Genomic DNA, 17,678 nt, shown 5'->3' with positions numbered 1-17,678 from the left:
AAAGATTTAGTGATAGCTGACACTCTGTACAGATCCATCAACACTGACATTTTTCAAGAGAATCAAATCAATCAATGACATTGATTCTCACCTGCAACTTTTCAGAGAGTTACTTCCACCCTCTGATTCAAAGCTTCAACAAATTCGAACAGAAACACAGAAAGATGCCGCTTTGACCAAAGTTATACATCATTTACAACATGGATGGCCCAAAGGTCATTGTCCACAATACCAGAGCATACAGTCTGAACTGACTATCTTGGATGGTATTTTGCTGAGACAGGATCAAATCATCATTCCAGACAGCGTGAAGTCAGAAATGCTTACTGGACTTCATGAAGGTCATCTAGGCATAGAGAAATGTAAACGCCGAGCCAGACAATCCATATATTGGCCAAGTATAAATAAAGATATATCTGACATTATATCATCATGTTCAACATGTCAGACACATCCGAGTCAACAATGCAAGGAACCATCGCAACAGCATGGCATCGTTACATCACCATGGGTGAAAGTGGGTATTGATCTCTTTCATTCATTGGGCAACGATTATATTTTAGTCATTGACTACTTTTCAAATTTTCCAGAAGTCATGAAGTTGAATGATCCTAAATCCAATACTAATCAAATCATGCAGAGAAATATTTGCCAGGCATGGTATTCCTTGTGCCGTCATGTCTGACAATGGTCCATGTTTTTCGAGTTATGAGTGGAAAGAATTTTCAACGGTTTACAATTTTGAGCACATCACTTCAAGTCCTCATTTCCCTCAGTCCAATGGGAAGGTTGAGAAAGGCGTCCACATAATTAAACCGTTACTGAGCAAATCAAAAGATTCACAATCTGATTTCTATTTAGCACTACTTAATTATAGATCATCACCTTTATCGTCAGGATTATCTCCAGCTCGGATCTTATTTAACAGGAGCATAAGAACAACTCTACCTCAGCTACATATTCCTGATCCTGAACAACATTTTGCTGTGAAGAAACTTCAGCAACAGCGACTGAAACAAAAGCAGTATTTTGATCTACATGCAAAAGATTTGTCAATTCCAACAGAAAATGATACTGTTCGATTCAAACTTCTTGAAGGAGGTTGGTCTGACATTACTCGTATCATTAGGCAATTTTCTCCCAGATCTTAGCTGATTAAAACTTCAGATGGCAACATCGATAGAAGAAATCGTTGTGATCTACTTCAGATCGAAGATCAAACACAGATTTTTCCTCATCTTGACTTACGACACACAATTTCAAAGCAAGTTGAACAACAGCTAAATTCCAATCAGACAAGCAACAAGGACATTAAAACTTCTTTATCACCTTTGAAATTAAGAAGATCGACAAGGAGAAGAAGACCAAATTGACTGAATTTGTGAACTTTTACATAATTCTAGTAATTGCTGTATTATGTAACCACTGCATTTCAAATGTAAAATTTTCTTTTAATTTTTGCAAGAAAATGATAAAAAAGGGTGTAGTGATCTCTGTATATCAATATACATGATCAATATATGTAATGCTAGTGCAGGCAATTGAACACTAGATGTCTCACTGTCAGGATCTATATTAATAGTTTTGCCGTTCTTTCTGTGAGTGTGTATCAGAAGTGCAGTGAGAACAAACACAGGAAAGCTAGAGAGAGAAGAAGCTAGTAGTTATCAAAGCATTATATTGTATAATTTAATTAGTTATCTCTACAATGGTTTCTTTGCGTTACTAGTTGAGTATTAAGTAAAAAGAACTCACAATATCTCAATAAATTAGTTTATCTTTACAAGAAGACTACTGCTCATTTCAACAACTCGGCTGGTTCAAAAGAGTAATATATGTATTACACAAAGTAATATAAAAGTAGCACGACTTGCCTGTTTTTATACTCGATGCCCCGTCCAATGAATGCAAGCATTCCATATGCTTTTTTGACTACCTTGTCCACTTATGTTGCCACTTTCAAAGATCTGTGGCCCCGAACGCAAAGATCTCTCTGACTTTCCAAATTCCTAAGTTTTGCCATTTACTGTGTATTTCCCCTTTACGTTCGGCCTACCAAAATGTATTACCTCACATTTGTCCGGATTAAACCCTCGTTTTTGATGTCATAGAATCATAGAATTTACAGTGCAGAAGGAGGCCATTCGGCCTATTGAGTCTGCACCAGCCCTTGGCAAGAACACCCTACTTAAGCTCACACCTTCACCCTATCCCCATAACCCAGTAACCGCACCAAACCTTTTTTGGACACTAAGGACAATCTAGCATGGCCAATCCACCTAACCTGCACATCTTTGGACTGTGGGAGGAAACCGGAGCTTCTGGAGGAAACCCCGACACACGTGGGGAGAATGTGCAGACTCCGCACAGACAGTGACCCAAGCCTGGAATCGAACCTGGGACTCTGGAGCTGTGACGCAACAGTACTAGTCACTGTGCTACCATGCCACCCATGTGACCCAGACTATCCACACATCCCTACCCAAGAATTATCTTCCACAAAGTCCTTTTCTTTGGTGAACACTGATGCCATTCATTTAGTACCTCGCCCATTTCCTCTGGCTCAACACAGATAGCCCCCACTGTCCTTAAGTGGTCCAATCCTTTCCCTGGCCACCCTCTTGCTTTTTGCATATGAATAAAAAGCTTTCAGATTCACCTTATCCTACTTGCCAAGGACTTTTCATGATCCCTCCTAGCCCTCCTAATTTCCCGCTTCAGAACCTTCCTACTGTCTTCATACTCCTCAAGGGTTTCGACTGTCCCCACCCTTCTACACCATACTAAAGCCTCTTTTTCTTTTTACGAGGTTCACAATATCCCTTGTTATCCAAGGCTCCCTAAACTTCCCATACTTATCCTTCGTTCTCTCAGGAACATGACTTTCCTGAATCCTAATCAACTGTCGCTTGAAAGACTCCCACATGTCCGATGTTTTACCCTCCAATAACCGAACCCAATCTAAATTCTTAAATTCCGGTCTAAGGCTATCGTAATTAGCCTTTCCCCAGTTTAGCACCTTAACGCAAGAGTTACCATCATCCCTATCCAAAAGTACCGTAAAACCTACAGAATTGTGGTCACTACTCCCAAAATGTTCTCCTACTGAAACCTCAACCACCTGTCCAGGCTTATTCCCGATACCAACGCAGAATCGCCGAGCAGAAACTTATAGCCAAGTTCCGCACACATGAGTGCGGCCTCAACCGGGACCTGGGATTCATGTCACATTACATTCATCCCCCACCATCTGGCCTGCGAAATCCTACCAACTGTCCTGGCTTGAGACAATTCACACCTCTTTAACCTGGGGTTACCCCATCTCTGGATCTGTAAAGATTTAATCACCTGCTAATGCTCACATTCCAAACATTGTCTGGCATCTTTAAATTTGTCTATATATGTGTTTCTGGAACAGACCTCTTCATTCACCTGAGGAAGGAGCAGCGCTCCGAAAGCTAGTCAGTAAAGTATAGTTGAAGTACTTCAAAGCTTCCCCATGGACAAAATAGAGGCAAATAGAGTCAGAAAATCAACTTTTAAAGGCATTCAGGGTTGCAGCATAGCACATGGTGCTCTGTGGAGAAAATCCCAATCTAGCGGTCTTAGACTAGGAGTAGGAGAATCGAGCAAAGATTGTGGAACAGGTGAACAACCCTTAAAAATGGTGAAAACTTGGTTTTACCCTGCATACTAAGCAGGAAGCATTGGGGAAACTTGTTCTCAAGGAAGGGCGGGTTGTGTAAAACTCTGCTGTCTGGTCTGGGATCGCTGCCATTCCTCATGCTGACCGTGATACAGCATGAAAGAAGCAGCAAATACTCTATGCCCCAGGGAAAGGAAGTGAAGAGATTATTTAAATAATTTCAAGCAAAGCAGTTTTTAACAGTTTAACAGCATAGAAGAAGTAAATATCAAGTCTAGCTGAGAGATCGCCCAAGGAGAGAGAGTGACTGCAGCAGCCCTCCGTGCAAGGCTGAACAGCACGGGAAAGCTTCAAATGCTGGAAGGAAAATTTAAAGCATTGGGTAACACAACCAAAAGCTTAGAGAAGCCTTGAATCCCACATTTATGCCAACTGAAACGTTTGGACACTTGGAAGGACCAAATCAAACTCGAAACTGGGCATGTTGGAGGAAGAGAGTCTGGAGGTTCCAAATGTTTCAGAATTGGACAGTTAATCTGAGGTTGAACAGGTCAACACATTACTTCACTCCATGGGGACAATAGCAAATGATGTTGTTGCAAGGTAGGGCATCAATGAGACCTCTGGTAAATTTGGCATTAACTATTTCACCTGAGAAGCAATAAGATTCTGTAAAGGGCCAAATTCAACAACAGGGTGCAGAAACCAGGTGAACCAGTAGCTTTTATTGATAACCTTTAGATGCTTTCATTAATAACCTTTTAGATGATTTTATTAATAACCTTTAGATGTTTTTAACCAGTGACCTTTAAATGTTTTTATTAATGACCTTTATAGGTTGGTTGACGAATGCAAATATGGAGACCTAAAATCAGAATTATGAGTTGAATGCACTGTAGTCAGTGTTACCGATGAATCCCTTTCAGACTTATTGGAATCTAAGGAAGACCTAACTTTAGAAAAAAAACAATATAGCTGGTGAGGCAAGCAGAGGTCAGTAAACATAACGGGGCAATGCTGAGAGAAGCTCACACAATCATAGAATTTACAGTGCATAAGGAGGCCACCTGGCCCATCGAGTCCGCACCGGCCCCCGGAAAGTGCACCCCACCCAAGCCCACCTTATCCCTGTAACCCAGCAACTCCACCCAACCCTTTTGGACACTAAGGGCAATTTATCATGGCCAATCCACCTAACCTGCACATCTTTGGACAGTGGGCGGAAACCGGAGCACCCAGAGGAAACCCACGCAGACACGGGGAGAACGTGCAGATTCCCGCCCAGCAGGGAATCGAACCTGGGACCCTGGAGCTGTGAAGCAACTGTGCTAACCACTGTGCTACCCCAAGAGAAGGAAATCCTTGGTCCAGGAAAGCTCCAGTGACCATACAGTTCTTTAGGCCCTGGAATGTAAAAGAAGCATCAGAAAAGAAGGTACAATTTGGAGGGGAAAGCACAAGACACCATAAAACCTTTTCAGTGCTATGGCGTCAGAAAGACCCCAAGGTGTGAACAGTGGGTTGAATAATACGCTCCAAAATCAGTGAATATTTTTTGACTGTGCCAATGTATTATCAGGCATAATGATATTGGCTTGCATTCCTGACTTTATTACCCCAATTCCGAATAATACGGCGGGGTTAAAAGGTTAAGCTGAGCCCTGAGCTTCGTTTAAGCAGCTCAGAGTTATCGAACGGCTGGAGGTGCTTCTTTCAAGAAGCAAAGTTCCTATTTAAAACTTATATAAATTGGTGGTCTTTTTCCTCCTGCTCGGTGCTCCATTTAAACCTTGTACATCACCTTAGATTTTAAACTAGCCAAAATAATGGGCATTGTTTGCTGCGGTTTTGCACCCATGTTCACCACGAGCACAAACGGTGGTGTGGGCGCAAAATCTTGTGAAATCCAGGAAATGGGAATTTCACACACACAACCCCGTTTTCAGATTCTCCCCGTCCCCCGTCGATGATGTAACAAGGTTCCTGGCCAGGAGCATCAGAAAACTTGTTTCAATGAATTACAATATAATTAAAGGGCTTCCCTGCCATACCACCTCCCACATTTGGAACTCTGGTGTGATGTCACTTTGGCACAGTTCACAACTGCTTTTGTGAAACATGAACCAGGTAAAGAGTTCCTGCCGGGGGCACACAGGTACGTATAGCTCCCAGGGAGAATGGAGCATTCCCAGGCAGGACTCTGGCACTGCCCCCTAGCACAATGCAAAGGTGCCCCTTTGGAGAGCTCCGGGTTCCTTTATCCATAGGAGGGTTCCCCCTCGAGCATATTGTGGGGGCTGTTCTCCTTATCCTTCTGTGTGGATGTATTTTATTAAAGCATGTCATGCCCTGCCGCACCACCATGTCGGCGTGCACCATGCAGGGAGATTTATTTGGCATCGAGTGCTGCAAGGTGTGAGAAAAGCCAGCGGTGCAGCCTGTGAACTGCATACTGGTTTCCCCACCTCGGCCAGCACTCTGTGCAAATAAGGGGAAATTCTGTATGGGAGAGACAACCTCCAGTGAGGAAGGGAGGAGGATGAGGCGGAGAGTGAGGGGATAGATTGAGGGCATATCGAGAAGTCCAGGTTTCATTGGTGGTGTATGAAGAGCCCAGGGCTGCACCAGACCCAGATAGTGGTGAAGTCGTCAGTCACCCTCAGCTGAAACGTAGAATGATTTAGCCTCTCGAGTATCCAGGCAGCGACTGAGCTATCTGAAGGTGCCGAAGCGACAATCTCGAGCCACAGTCACATCACTCTAACATGCCGACATTGGAGATCTCCACTAACTGCGTTGGGGGTCACCTGATGTCTGCAGCTCTGAAGGTCACTGTCATGCTCAACCTCTTTGCGACAGGCTTCTTTCAGGCAATATGTGGAGACTTCTGTGACGTAATGCAGCTTGCTGCACATCACTGCATTAAGATCTTCACTGAAGCCATGTTTGAAATGGCAGTGAATTACGTTTCTTTCACTATGGATGACCAGGGCCAACTCGATAGGGCTAGAGGGTTTGCAGCAATTGAAAGTTTCCCCAGGATACAGGAAGCCATTGGTTGTATGCACATTCCCATAAAGGCTCCTGCTGGACAGCCCTACATCTTTTATTAACAGGAAAGGCTTCCACTCATTGAACGCCCAGCCGGTGAGCAATCACCATCAACAGATCGTGCAGGTGTGTGCCAGGTAGCCGGGCAGCAGCCACGCATCCTTCATTTTGCAAAACTCAGGTGCCAGATCTATTTAGTATTCCTGATGCCCTGGACGGATGACTTATGGGTGGCAAGGGTTAGCCATTGAGGAAATGGATCATGACTCCTGATTGGGCACACTAACCAGAGGCGGAGAGAAGATATTATGGCAGTCATGGGAGCACCAGGGCCATTGTGGAGCATGCATCGGCCTATTGAAAATTAGATTCAAATGCCTTAACAGATGATGAGGGGCATTGGAGTATGCTCATTCATATATGGTCATGATGTGCTGTGCCCTTCATGGCCTCACTATCAAAAAAGGGGATGACCTTGAGGATGAGGGCCTGCAAATTGAGGCCATTCATCAGAGGATAAGCTGAAGGAACATGGCGACTTTCAGTTGGAAATCCCAGGGCATGGTTGCATGGATGGCCATGACACCAGGAATGCCTTGATCAAGCAAAGGTTTCAATAATTTCAAAAATCCAGGCCTTGGAGATGCATACATTTCCATGTGTCCAAACCTTTTTCAATGTGAGATTCGTGCAATGTGAGATTCGTGTACCATCCTGTCAACATATTTGTATTACGTTCCCAGACCAGACCCCAACACTGGCTAAATCCCAACAGTGGCTAGGATACTGGATCGATACCCCAATCGTTTAGTTTATTTGTAAAACCGTGTGGCAAGTTCTCCAGGGGTGATTACATGAAGAAACAAAACTTTATCACGAATACAATATTAAACTCTTTAACATCACACCTGAAGACACCAGCTAACAATTACCCTTTAAACACTACAACTAAATTCCCCATTAAATAACAAGAAAAGAAACATACAGCTCTCAACCCATCTTAAAATCAGTATGGCGTAGAGTAATATTTACGCTTTACAGAACAGATTTGGATTCTGTTAGAACCCCTTCTGACTCTGGCTAGATATCCTTAAAAACTGGTTCACCTGGAGTGTTTCAACTTCTTCCTTGTCCTCAGACAAGACTGCTCTGCATAAGTATTCTTTTTCTAACTATCCTAATGTTAGAGAATTGTGGAGTCAGTGTCAGATAGATTAGACTTCAACTGCCCTCCAAAGCTTTTCCAAAATGTCTCTGTATCTATTAGCTCCACCCAGCTATGACATCATCTCTAGGGTGCCCAGGTGGAAATGCCTGGGTGCTTGGGTGGCAATGTCAAGGTGCCAGGCTGGCAGTGTCTGTGCCCAGGTGCCAACAGGAGTGCCAGGGTATCATCCTGCCCACAGCCCGACCACCCTGGAGATCCCAGGTGCTGCCACGCCTGTTCCACGATGGTGTGGACCAGTTCTAAACAGCACCGTGGCGAGGTTTCCCAGGCGCAGTCTTTCGTTCCCGCACCTTGGGAGAATCAGTCTCTGACATATTTAAATGAGCATAATGGCTCATTTAAATGGCCCAGCGAATGCGAGATTCAGATCGCGAGATCTCGTGTGACGTTCCGAGCATTGCAAATCTCATGTGAGACCTCTAATGGGATTTAATGGCCTTGTTGCATCACCGAGTCATGTGTGACGAGTCCATTCGATTGCGTCCAATGACTGGCACAGAGAGCATCAAAATCTCCTCGTCAAATGGAGTCAACACTCCACGGTTCAGCGCACCCCCGCAAGTCTTGCCCCAAAGAGTGCTACATTCCAGACATTTGAGGTGTTAGTCTTTACTCACTTTGAAATGGCTCAGATGCATTGACCAGCTGGAGCAATGTTGTCAGCTCAGCAATGGCCCATTTTGAACAGCACAAAGGAATGACGGAACAAAGTCGTCCAGCTGATGAATATTTTCTTTCGTATCTCGACCGTGACCCAATAAAGACAAGGTCAATCACTTCAGGTGGCGGCCATGAAGGAGTAGGTCGCAGATTTGGTGGCTCCAGTTCGGGTCGGACTTTTGGACCTTTTTCCCCGATTTATTTCCCGGATTTTACTTGCAAAACTGATATCGGACGCGACCCTAAGGAGGAGCCCCACACCAGTGCATGGATAGGTGGATCAGGAGTGCTCGCAAGGGAAGTAATACGCGAACAGAGAAGGCCTGGGTTGCAGCTGCAGCGGGAAAAAGCATGGCGGACGACCGGAGTCCTGGCTCGATGACCCAGCGGTCGACGGAGCAGTTGATGAAGTTTATCCAAGAGGGCTTCGCCGAGCAGAAACAGGAATGCTTGGACCCGATTAGGGAATCGATTGCTCGGCTGTAACAGAGATTGGATGCTCAAGATCGGTCCATCCAAAAAGTGGAGAATGCACTGACCGAGCATGAGGAACAGCAATGGAGGTGGAGGTCGGGATGCTGAGAGAGCAGCAGAAAAGGCTACAGGAGAAGGTGGAGGATCTAGAGAATAGGTCCCGCCAGCAGAACTTGAGGATCGTTGGTCTCCCGGAGGGGGCCGAAGGAGCGGTTGCAGGGGTATATATAGCGGGTATGCTCGAAAAGCTAATGGGGGAATGGGACCTTCACCCGACCCTTGGAGATGGATAGGGCACACAGAGCACTAGCGAAGAAGCCACGTGTAGGTGACCCCCCCCCCCCCCCCCCTCCCCGAGGGCGATGGTGGTGAGATTGCACAGATACCTGGATAAGGAGCATATTTTATGGTGGGCCAGGAGACACGGAGCTGTGAGTGGGAGAACAGCATCTTGCGCATTTACCAAGACCTGAGCGCGGACGTAGCCAGGAGAAAAGTGGGATTCAACCAAGTAAAGTCGACCCTTTTCAAGGAGAAGGTGAAGTTTGGACTGCTGTATCCGGCCCGCTTTTGGGTCATCTATGAGGAGCAAAACTTCTATTTTGAGTCGCCCGAGGAAGCGATGCACTTCACCAGAAGGAAAGGGCTGGCAGAGGACTGATGTGTTTGAACTTTGCTGCAATGTTCACGTTAAAAATGTTTTTATTTTTGCATTATGTTTGTAATGCCTTCTGTATCGATCCTGGAGCTGCCGCGTATTTTTGGAAGTTAAAGTTTGCATTTGTACTGGTGGGGGATGGAGGTGTAAATTTTCGATGTTGGGCTTTTCGGTTAACTGGTCTGGGAATGTTTTCTCTTGAATATGTGTGTCCGAGTGGGGGAGGGGGGAAACAATAGGTAGGAAAATGTTTGGTGCCATAGGCGGGGGCTATCAAAGTAGCTGGGCGGGCTGGCTCACTGGAGCGCAGTGCGGGGGGGGGGGTGAACAGATGTTATACTTGTTGAAGGGGGCTGTTTTTACTGTGCTGTTATTGGGGGGCGAGGGGGGGAATTGCTCTGCTGACGGGGAGGGACTGTTGCTGGGGGACAAAAGGAAGGTTGGGGACGGAGGCTGCCCGGGAGTGGGCCTGCGGGTGTGTGGGGCGCATGCTGGCGACTGGCCTAAGAAAGGTGATGGCTGATCGCAAGTGGGGGTGGGGGGGGAGGGGGGGGGGGTGAGAAGCCCCCCGACCAGGATGATCACGTGGAACATTAGAGGGCTAAATGGGCCGGTTAAGAGGGCACGCGTGTTCACGCATTTGAGGGGATTTAAGGCGGACGTGGCAATGTTACAGGAGACGCATCTTCGGGTAATCGATCAGACTAGACTGAGGAAGGGATGGGTCGGGCAGGTATTTCATTTGGGGCTGGACTCTAAGACTAGAAGGGCTGCGATCCTGATTAATAAACGAGTGTCATTCGAGGCGGGAAGAATAGTTGCGGATTTTGGAGGTCGGTACATCATGGTTAGTGGGAAACTGGAAGGGCTGCCGGTGGTACTCGTGAATGTTTACGCGCCAAACCGGGATGATGTAGAGTTTATAAGGAGGATGTTGGGGAAGATCGCGGACCTGGACTCGCATAAGCTGGTCATGGGGCGGGGGGAGGGGGGGGTGGGAGAAGGGTCTTCAACACAGTAATTGACCCAAGACCGGTCGAGCTCCAGGACAGGCAGTGTACCAGCAATGGCAAAGGAGCTAAAGAGGTTTATGGAGCAGATGGGGGGGAGTGGACCCATTGAGGTTTGGGTGGCCGAGAGTGAAGGAGTTCTCTTTCTACTCACACTTACATAAAGTGTACACCTGGATCGACATTTTCATCTTGAACAGGGTTTTACTGACGGGGTCGTGGACACTGGATACTCAGCGATCACGGTCTCGGATCATGCCCTGCACTGGGTGGACTTACAGGTGAGCAAGGAGTGTGACCAGCGCCCTCATAGGAGATTGGATGTCGGACTGTTAGTGGATGAGGAGGTGCGCAAGCGGGTGAGGAAATGCTTCCAGAACTATCTGCAAGTTAATGACACCGGGGAAATCTCGGCAGCAATGATCTGGGATGAGCTGAAGGCGGTGGTCAGAGGGAGCTGATTTCGATACGGGCCCGCCGGGAAAAGATAGATAGAGCAGAGACGAATCGACTGACAGGGGAAATACTTCAGGTCGATAGGAGATATGCGAGGACCCCAGAGGCAGGGCTTTTAAGGAAATGATGGAGGCTACAGGCTTGCTAACTACAGGGAATGCGGTGGAGCAGCTAACGAACGAGGGGGGCGATCTATGAGCATGGAGAGAAAGCCAGTAGAATGCTTGCGCAGCAGCTCAGGAAGAGGGAGGCAGCCAGGGAGATTGGGAAAGTGAAGGACAGAGACGGGAACTTGGTTGGAGATTTAGCAGAGGTTAACAGGGCGTTCAAGGAGTTTTATAGCTGGCGATCTAAGTCGTAACCCCCCAGCTGGGCCGGAAGGGATGTGGCAATTCGCAGGGGGGCTGAGGTTCCCGAAGGTGGAGGAAGGGCTGGTAGAAGGGCTGGGGGCCCCGATTGGGATTGAACAAATAGCAGAAGGACTAAAGGCCATGCAGTCAGGTAAAGCCCCAGGACCGGACGGGTACCCAGTGGAGTTTTATAAAAAGTTCTCTGGGATATTGGGTCGCTGTTGATGAGGACATTTAATGAGGCAAGGGAAAGAGGTGTGCTTCCCCTGATGATGTCACAGGCCACTATCTCATTGATCTTGAAGTGGGCGAAGGACTCAGAGCTATGCAGGTCCTACAGGCCGATCTCCTTACTAAATGTTGACGCCAAACTGTTGGCCAAAATCTTGTCCTCAAGGATCGAAGACTGCGTTCCGGATGTGATTGAGGAGGACCAGATGGGATTTGTTGAGGGCTGGCAGAAGACTATTGAATGTGAACATGATGCCCCCAGAGGGTAGGGACGTAGAGGTAGTGGTCGCAGTGGACGCACACAAGGCCTTTGATCGGGTGGAATGGACCTATCTGTGGGAGGTGCTAGGGCGGTTTGGGTTTGGACGGGGCTTTATCGACTGGGTTAGGCTGCTGTATCAGGCGCCTGTGGCGAGTGTACGGACAAACAGGTTGCATCGGGCTATTTTAGGCTGCACCGGGGGATGAGGCAGGGATGCCCCCTCTCCCCACTGCTGTTTGCGCTGGCCATAGAGCTGCTGGCAATTGCGCTGACGGCCTCAAGGGGCTGGAAGGGGCTGGTTCGGGGAGGGGTGGAGCACAGAGTCTCGCTATATGCAGATGACCTGCTCCTATATATTTCTGACCCACTAGAGGGGATGGGAGAAATTGAGTTTTCGGGTTATAAATTGAACATGGAGAAAAGTGAGATGATCGCGATCCAGGCAAGGGGGCAGGAGAGGCGACTGGGGGAGTTGCCATTTAGAGTGGTAGGGGGAAGCATCTAGGTATCCAGATGGCACGGGAATGGCTACATAAGCTAAATTTGACCCGACTGGTGGACCAAATGAAGGAAGATTTCCGAAGGTGGGACATGCTCCCGCTATCACTGGCTGGGGTGGGGGAGGTACAGACAGTGAAAATGATGATCCCCCCGAAATTCCTGTTTGTTTTTCAGTGTCTCCGCGTCCTTATTCCACGGGCCTTTTTTAAACGGGTAAGCAAGGTGATCTCTGGCTTCATATGGGCGGGCAAGACCCCGCGAGTAATAAAGGTGATGCTGGAGCGTAGCCGGGGGGAGGGCGGGTTGGCTCTGCCGAACTTTAGCAATTACTATTGAGTGGCAAATATAACCATGATTAGGAAGTGGGTGTTGGGAGGCGGGGGTCGGTGTGGGAGCGAGTAGAGGTGGCATCCTGTGAGGGCACGAATTTGGGGGAATTGGTAACGGCACCTCTGCCGTTCCCGCCGGCATGGTACTCCACCAGCCCCATGGTGGTGGCGGCCCTGAGAGTCTGGGGGCAATGGAGGAAACATGTGGGAGTAGAGGGAGCATCTGTTTGGTCTCCAATCTACAATAATCATTGGTTTGCCCCGGGGAGGCTGGATGGAGGGTTTAGGAGATGGCAAAGAGCAGGGATCGAGAGGATGGGAGATCTGTTCATAGAGTGAAGCTTTCCCAGCCTGAGGGAGTTGGAGGAGAAATTTGAAATGACGGGAGGGAGTGAGTTTAGGTACCTGCAGGCGTGGGACTTCCTACGTAGGCAGGTCTCAACCTTCCCGCTCCTACCACCAAGGGGGATACAGGACAGGGTAGTTTCAGAGTATTGGTGGGAGAGGGGACGGTTTCGGACATCTATAAAGAACTCATGGGGTCAGAGGAAACGCAGACCGAGGAGCTGAAACACAAATGGGAAGAGGAGTCAGGAGGAGAGATAGAGGATGGTCTCTGGGCGGATGCGCTGAGTAGAGTCAATGCGCCCACATCCATGTGCCAGGCTCAGCCTGATACAATTTTAGGTCGTTCGCCGGGCACACATGACAGTGGCCCGGATGAGCAGGTTCTTTGGGATAGAAGACAGGTGTGCAAGGTGTGCGGGAGGACCAGCAAACCATGTTCATATGTTCTGGGCATGCCCGAAGCTTAGAGGATTCTGGCAGGGGTTTGCGGTTGTCATGTCCAAGGTGTTAAAAACAAGGGTGGCACCGAGTCAAGAGGTGGCGATTTTCAGAGTGTCAGAAGATCCGGGAATCCAGGAGGAGAAAGAGGCAGACGTTCTTGCCTTTGCCTCCCTGGTAGCCCGGAGACGGATACTATTAACTTGGAGGGACTCAAAGCCCCCGAAGTCAGAGACCTGGCTCGCTGACATGACTAGCTTTCTCTGTCTGGAGAAAATCAAGTTCGCCCTGAGAGGGTCAATGTCAGGGTTCGACCGGAGGTGGCAGCCGTTCATCGACTTCTTTGGAGAAAATTAACCATCAGCAGAGAGGGCGAGGGCAGGTCGTTAGCTTACATTGGTGTGTAAGAAAGGTGGGACCTGTGAGGGAGGAAGACGGCCTTTGCACTATATTTATATTTGTGTGTGCACCGTTTCTTCTGTTATTGTTACAAAATCAAAAATACCTCAATAAAATTTTTATAAAAATAAAAGACAAGGTCAACATTATCCAGGATAGATGAATATGCATAACAATTCATTTGATAAGCACAGCAACTAGGCTGTCATGCACTCTGTTAATATGCACTGGTGCCATACTATCAAATAAGCTGACAATGCGAGTAATTGCAGTGTTCAGCAGGAACCTTCCCACAATGTGATAGAACATAGAATTTACAGTGCAGAAGGAGGCCATTCGGCCCATCGAGTGTGCACCGGCCCTTGGAAAGAGCACCCCACGTAAGCCCCACACCTCCACCCAATCCCTGTAACCCAGTAACCCCACTGTCATGATATGCACTCATGCACATAATGAGATACAGACAGGCAATGACAGACACCCAGTACAGCCAATCAACACACAGGACAGATCACCAGGCAGAACACTAGAAGGTGGTCTCCCACTATAAAACACCCGAGGCATCAACACTCTGGCTCTCCACTGGTGACAACTGTAGTGACAGTCACGGTGTATATATCAGTTAGCACCTTCTACATGTGGCTCAGAGATAGTCTGGTCTAGTTAGTTATAGTAAGCACGCTTAGATTAGTAAAGTGTCAAACCCACAGCGAACTGTGTGCACTGCTTAACAAGTTCAATAAAGCGTATTGAACCAACATCAAAGTTTGGAGTCTACTTTCAAGTACAACTGCATCCAGTTGCAGTCTGTGTTACCCCAGGGTGATAAACACGACACCCACCTAACCTTTTTGGACACTAGGGGCAATTTAGCATGGCCAATCCACCTAACCAGCGCATCTTTAGACTGTGGGAGGAAACCCGAGCACCCGGAGGAAACCCACGCCGACACGGGTAGAACGTGCAGACTCCGCACAGACAGTGACCTGCTTTGAAATCAAGGATGAGAGTTTTAAAATTGAGGAATACAAAGCATTAGCACATTATTGATGTAATCCTAAAAAGAGTCTATGACATAGGTTATACTGGTTTGAGTTCCAGCGTTTTTGTCAATTCACTGGTAATTTAATTTTCAAGCACTTTATAATTGTGTTTTGAAAATAGTCATATTATTTTATCTGCAAAATCTATTAATTTGCCAACAATTTAAATTGATGCATTTGCTTGCAGTATGGGTAATCTGATATACAAGAGATTTGGCCTTGCTTGCATGTGTGCACTCATGCATCTGGTACCTGCAATTGTTTGAGATGCAGATGCATCTGTGAGGCTGTCACAGGACACCCCCATTACAATCTAATTGGTGATAGTACCATAATAATCTGACAATGGAACTAATATTCAGTATGTCTCATTAGTTGCGCAACAGATCTGATTACGGCCTGCTGATCATTTACTTTGGTTTATTTAACACAGAAGAAAGATAGTCATGTAACACGTTTAAAAAAAAAAAAAATGAATTGTGTGCTAATTGAATGAGAGAGATGTGAACAAAATCAACGTAAAATAGATGGCTTGTCAACACCAGGTTTATGGTCCGAACACATACTCCATTCAAGCAATTGCTTTATCTACTTTTCCTGGTTTACATCATTTTGAATTACAGATACAGTCAAGTGTAGTTTCATATTTAATGTGATTAATAAATAAAATGCATTACAACATGACAATGTTATCTCTTAAATTGGTGTTTCTGTTTTGGGACTGATGATATTGTAGTAATAGATGTATGCAAATCAGCATTACTGAGCATAGATGTTGTAATCAACAATTGCCTGGCTGGCTGAGCATGTAACTGTGCATGTCAGGGTTGTCAGCATTCCTTGGTAAGCACTTGGAAATGTTGCATGCAAATTAGATACAGTCCATCTGCTGAATATGACTATTTTCAAAACACTATTATAAAGTGCTTGAAAATTTAATTACCAGTGAATTGACAAAAACGCTGGAACTCAAGAGCAGTGTAACCTATGTCATAGACTCTTTTTAGGATTACATCAATAATGTGCTAACGCTTTGTATTCCTCAATTTTAAAACACTCATCCTTGATTTCAAAACCCTCCGCGGTCTTGCCATTCCTTAACTGCTTAGCCTCTCTCAGCCCCTCAACTTCTGCGATCTCTTGAATTCCTCCAATTCTGGCCTTCTGCACAACCCTGATTCTCTTTGCTTTGAGAGTGGTGACTATGCCACGGTTGCCTAAATATTGAGCTTTGGAATTCTCTCTCATTCTCACTGCCCTCTCTACTTCTCTCCTCTCCTATAAAGTGCTCTTTAAAACCCGTTTCTTTAATCAGTTTCTGGTCACCTGCATTAGTAATATCTCATGAGTTTTGCCATTGAATCTTATGTTAATTTTGCTGCTGTGAAGCACCTTGGGATGTTTTACTCCATTAGAGGCACTGTTTAAATGTATGCATCGTTGTAATAACATACATTTTAAATGTTTGCATCTGATTGCAATATCGGATCATAGGATCTTTATATTTAAGAGATTTCAGAGGATGCCTTGGTTGTGCGTGCACACATATCCAAAGATGTGCAGGTTAGGTGGATTGGCCATGATAAATTGCCCTTAGTGTCCAAAATTGCCCTTAGTGTTGGGTGAGAGTTACTGGGTTATGGGGATAGGGTGGAGGTGTTGACCTTGGGTAGGGTGTTTTTTCCAAGAGCCGGTGCAGACTCGATGGGCCAAATGGCCTCCTTCTGCACTGTAAATTCTATGATACAACCCGTGCCTGCAAAACACGATTCTGTCTGAGCTGCAGATACATGTGTGAGGCTGATACAAGTCACCACCTATACAGTGTTATTCGTGGTGATGCCATAATAATCTCGCAATTTAATTTATCTTCAGTATGTTCCATTAGCTGAGCAACTGGTCTGATTGTAGTCTGCTGATTGTATACTTCAGTTTATTTAACACATAAGAAAGATAGTCATGTAACATGTAAAAAAAAAAGAATATGATGCTGAGTTACAGAAATGTGAAGAAAATCAATGTAAAATAAATAGCTTGTCAACCTGAGTTTTTGATCCTTCTACTTAATCTATTAACCCAATGTTTCTATATCTACTTTTCTCGCTTTATATAATTTTGAATTGCAGTTAGAGCGAAGTGTAGTTTTATAGTTAATATGTTTAATAAATAAAATGTATCATAACATGACATTTATATTATCTCCTAAGTTGTGTTTCTGTTTTGGGACTATTATGATATTGCAGTAACGGCTGTAGGCAAATTCACATTACTGAGCATCGATGTAGTAATCGACAATTGCCTGGCTGGATGAGCATGTAACTGTGCATGTCAGGGTTGTCAGCATTCCTTGGTAAACACTCTGGAATGTTGCATGCAAATTAGATATAGGCCATCTGCTGAATGTGACTATTTTGAAGGCATGATATAAAGTGTTTTAAAATTAAATTACAGATGAATTGACAAAAATGTTAGAACTCAAGAGCATTGTAACCTATACCATGGACTGTTCTTTTTGGAATTATGTCAGGAATGTGCAGAAGCATTTTGCATTCTCGATTTGAGAATTCATGTCCTTGATTTCAAATTCCTCCATG

The 17,678-nt window shown here is 45.9% G+C and overlaps 1 protein-coding gene across 5 annotated transcripts in view; it reads left to right on the top strand.

Annotated features, from left to right (window-relative positions):
- inpp4b (inositol polyphosphate-4-phosphatase type II B) overlaps positions 1–17,678 on the top strand; it is a 1,315,761-nt gene that overhangs the window by 248,670 nt on the left and 1,049,413 nt on the right. The gene's annotated exons all lie outside the window — the stretch shown is intronic.

This window comes from Scyliorhinus torazame, chromosome 3 (genome assembly GCF_047496885.1).
Source record: "Scyliorhinus torazame isolate Kashiwa2021f chromosome 3, sScyTor2.1, whole genome shotgun sequence".
Taxonomy (NCBI): Eukaryota; Metazoa; Chordata; class Chondrichthyes; order Carcharhiniformes; family Scyliorhinidae; genus Scyliorhinus; species Scyliorhinus torazame.
The sequence above is the reverse complement of the archived record's forward strand: the minus strand, read 5'-3'. Positions and strand labels throughout refer to the sequence as shown.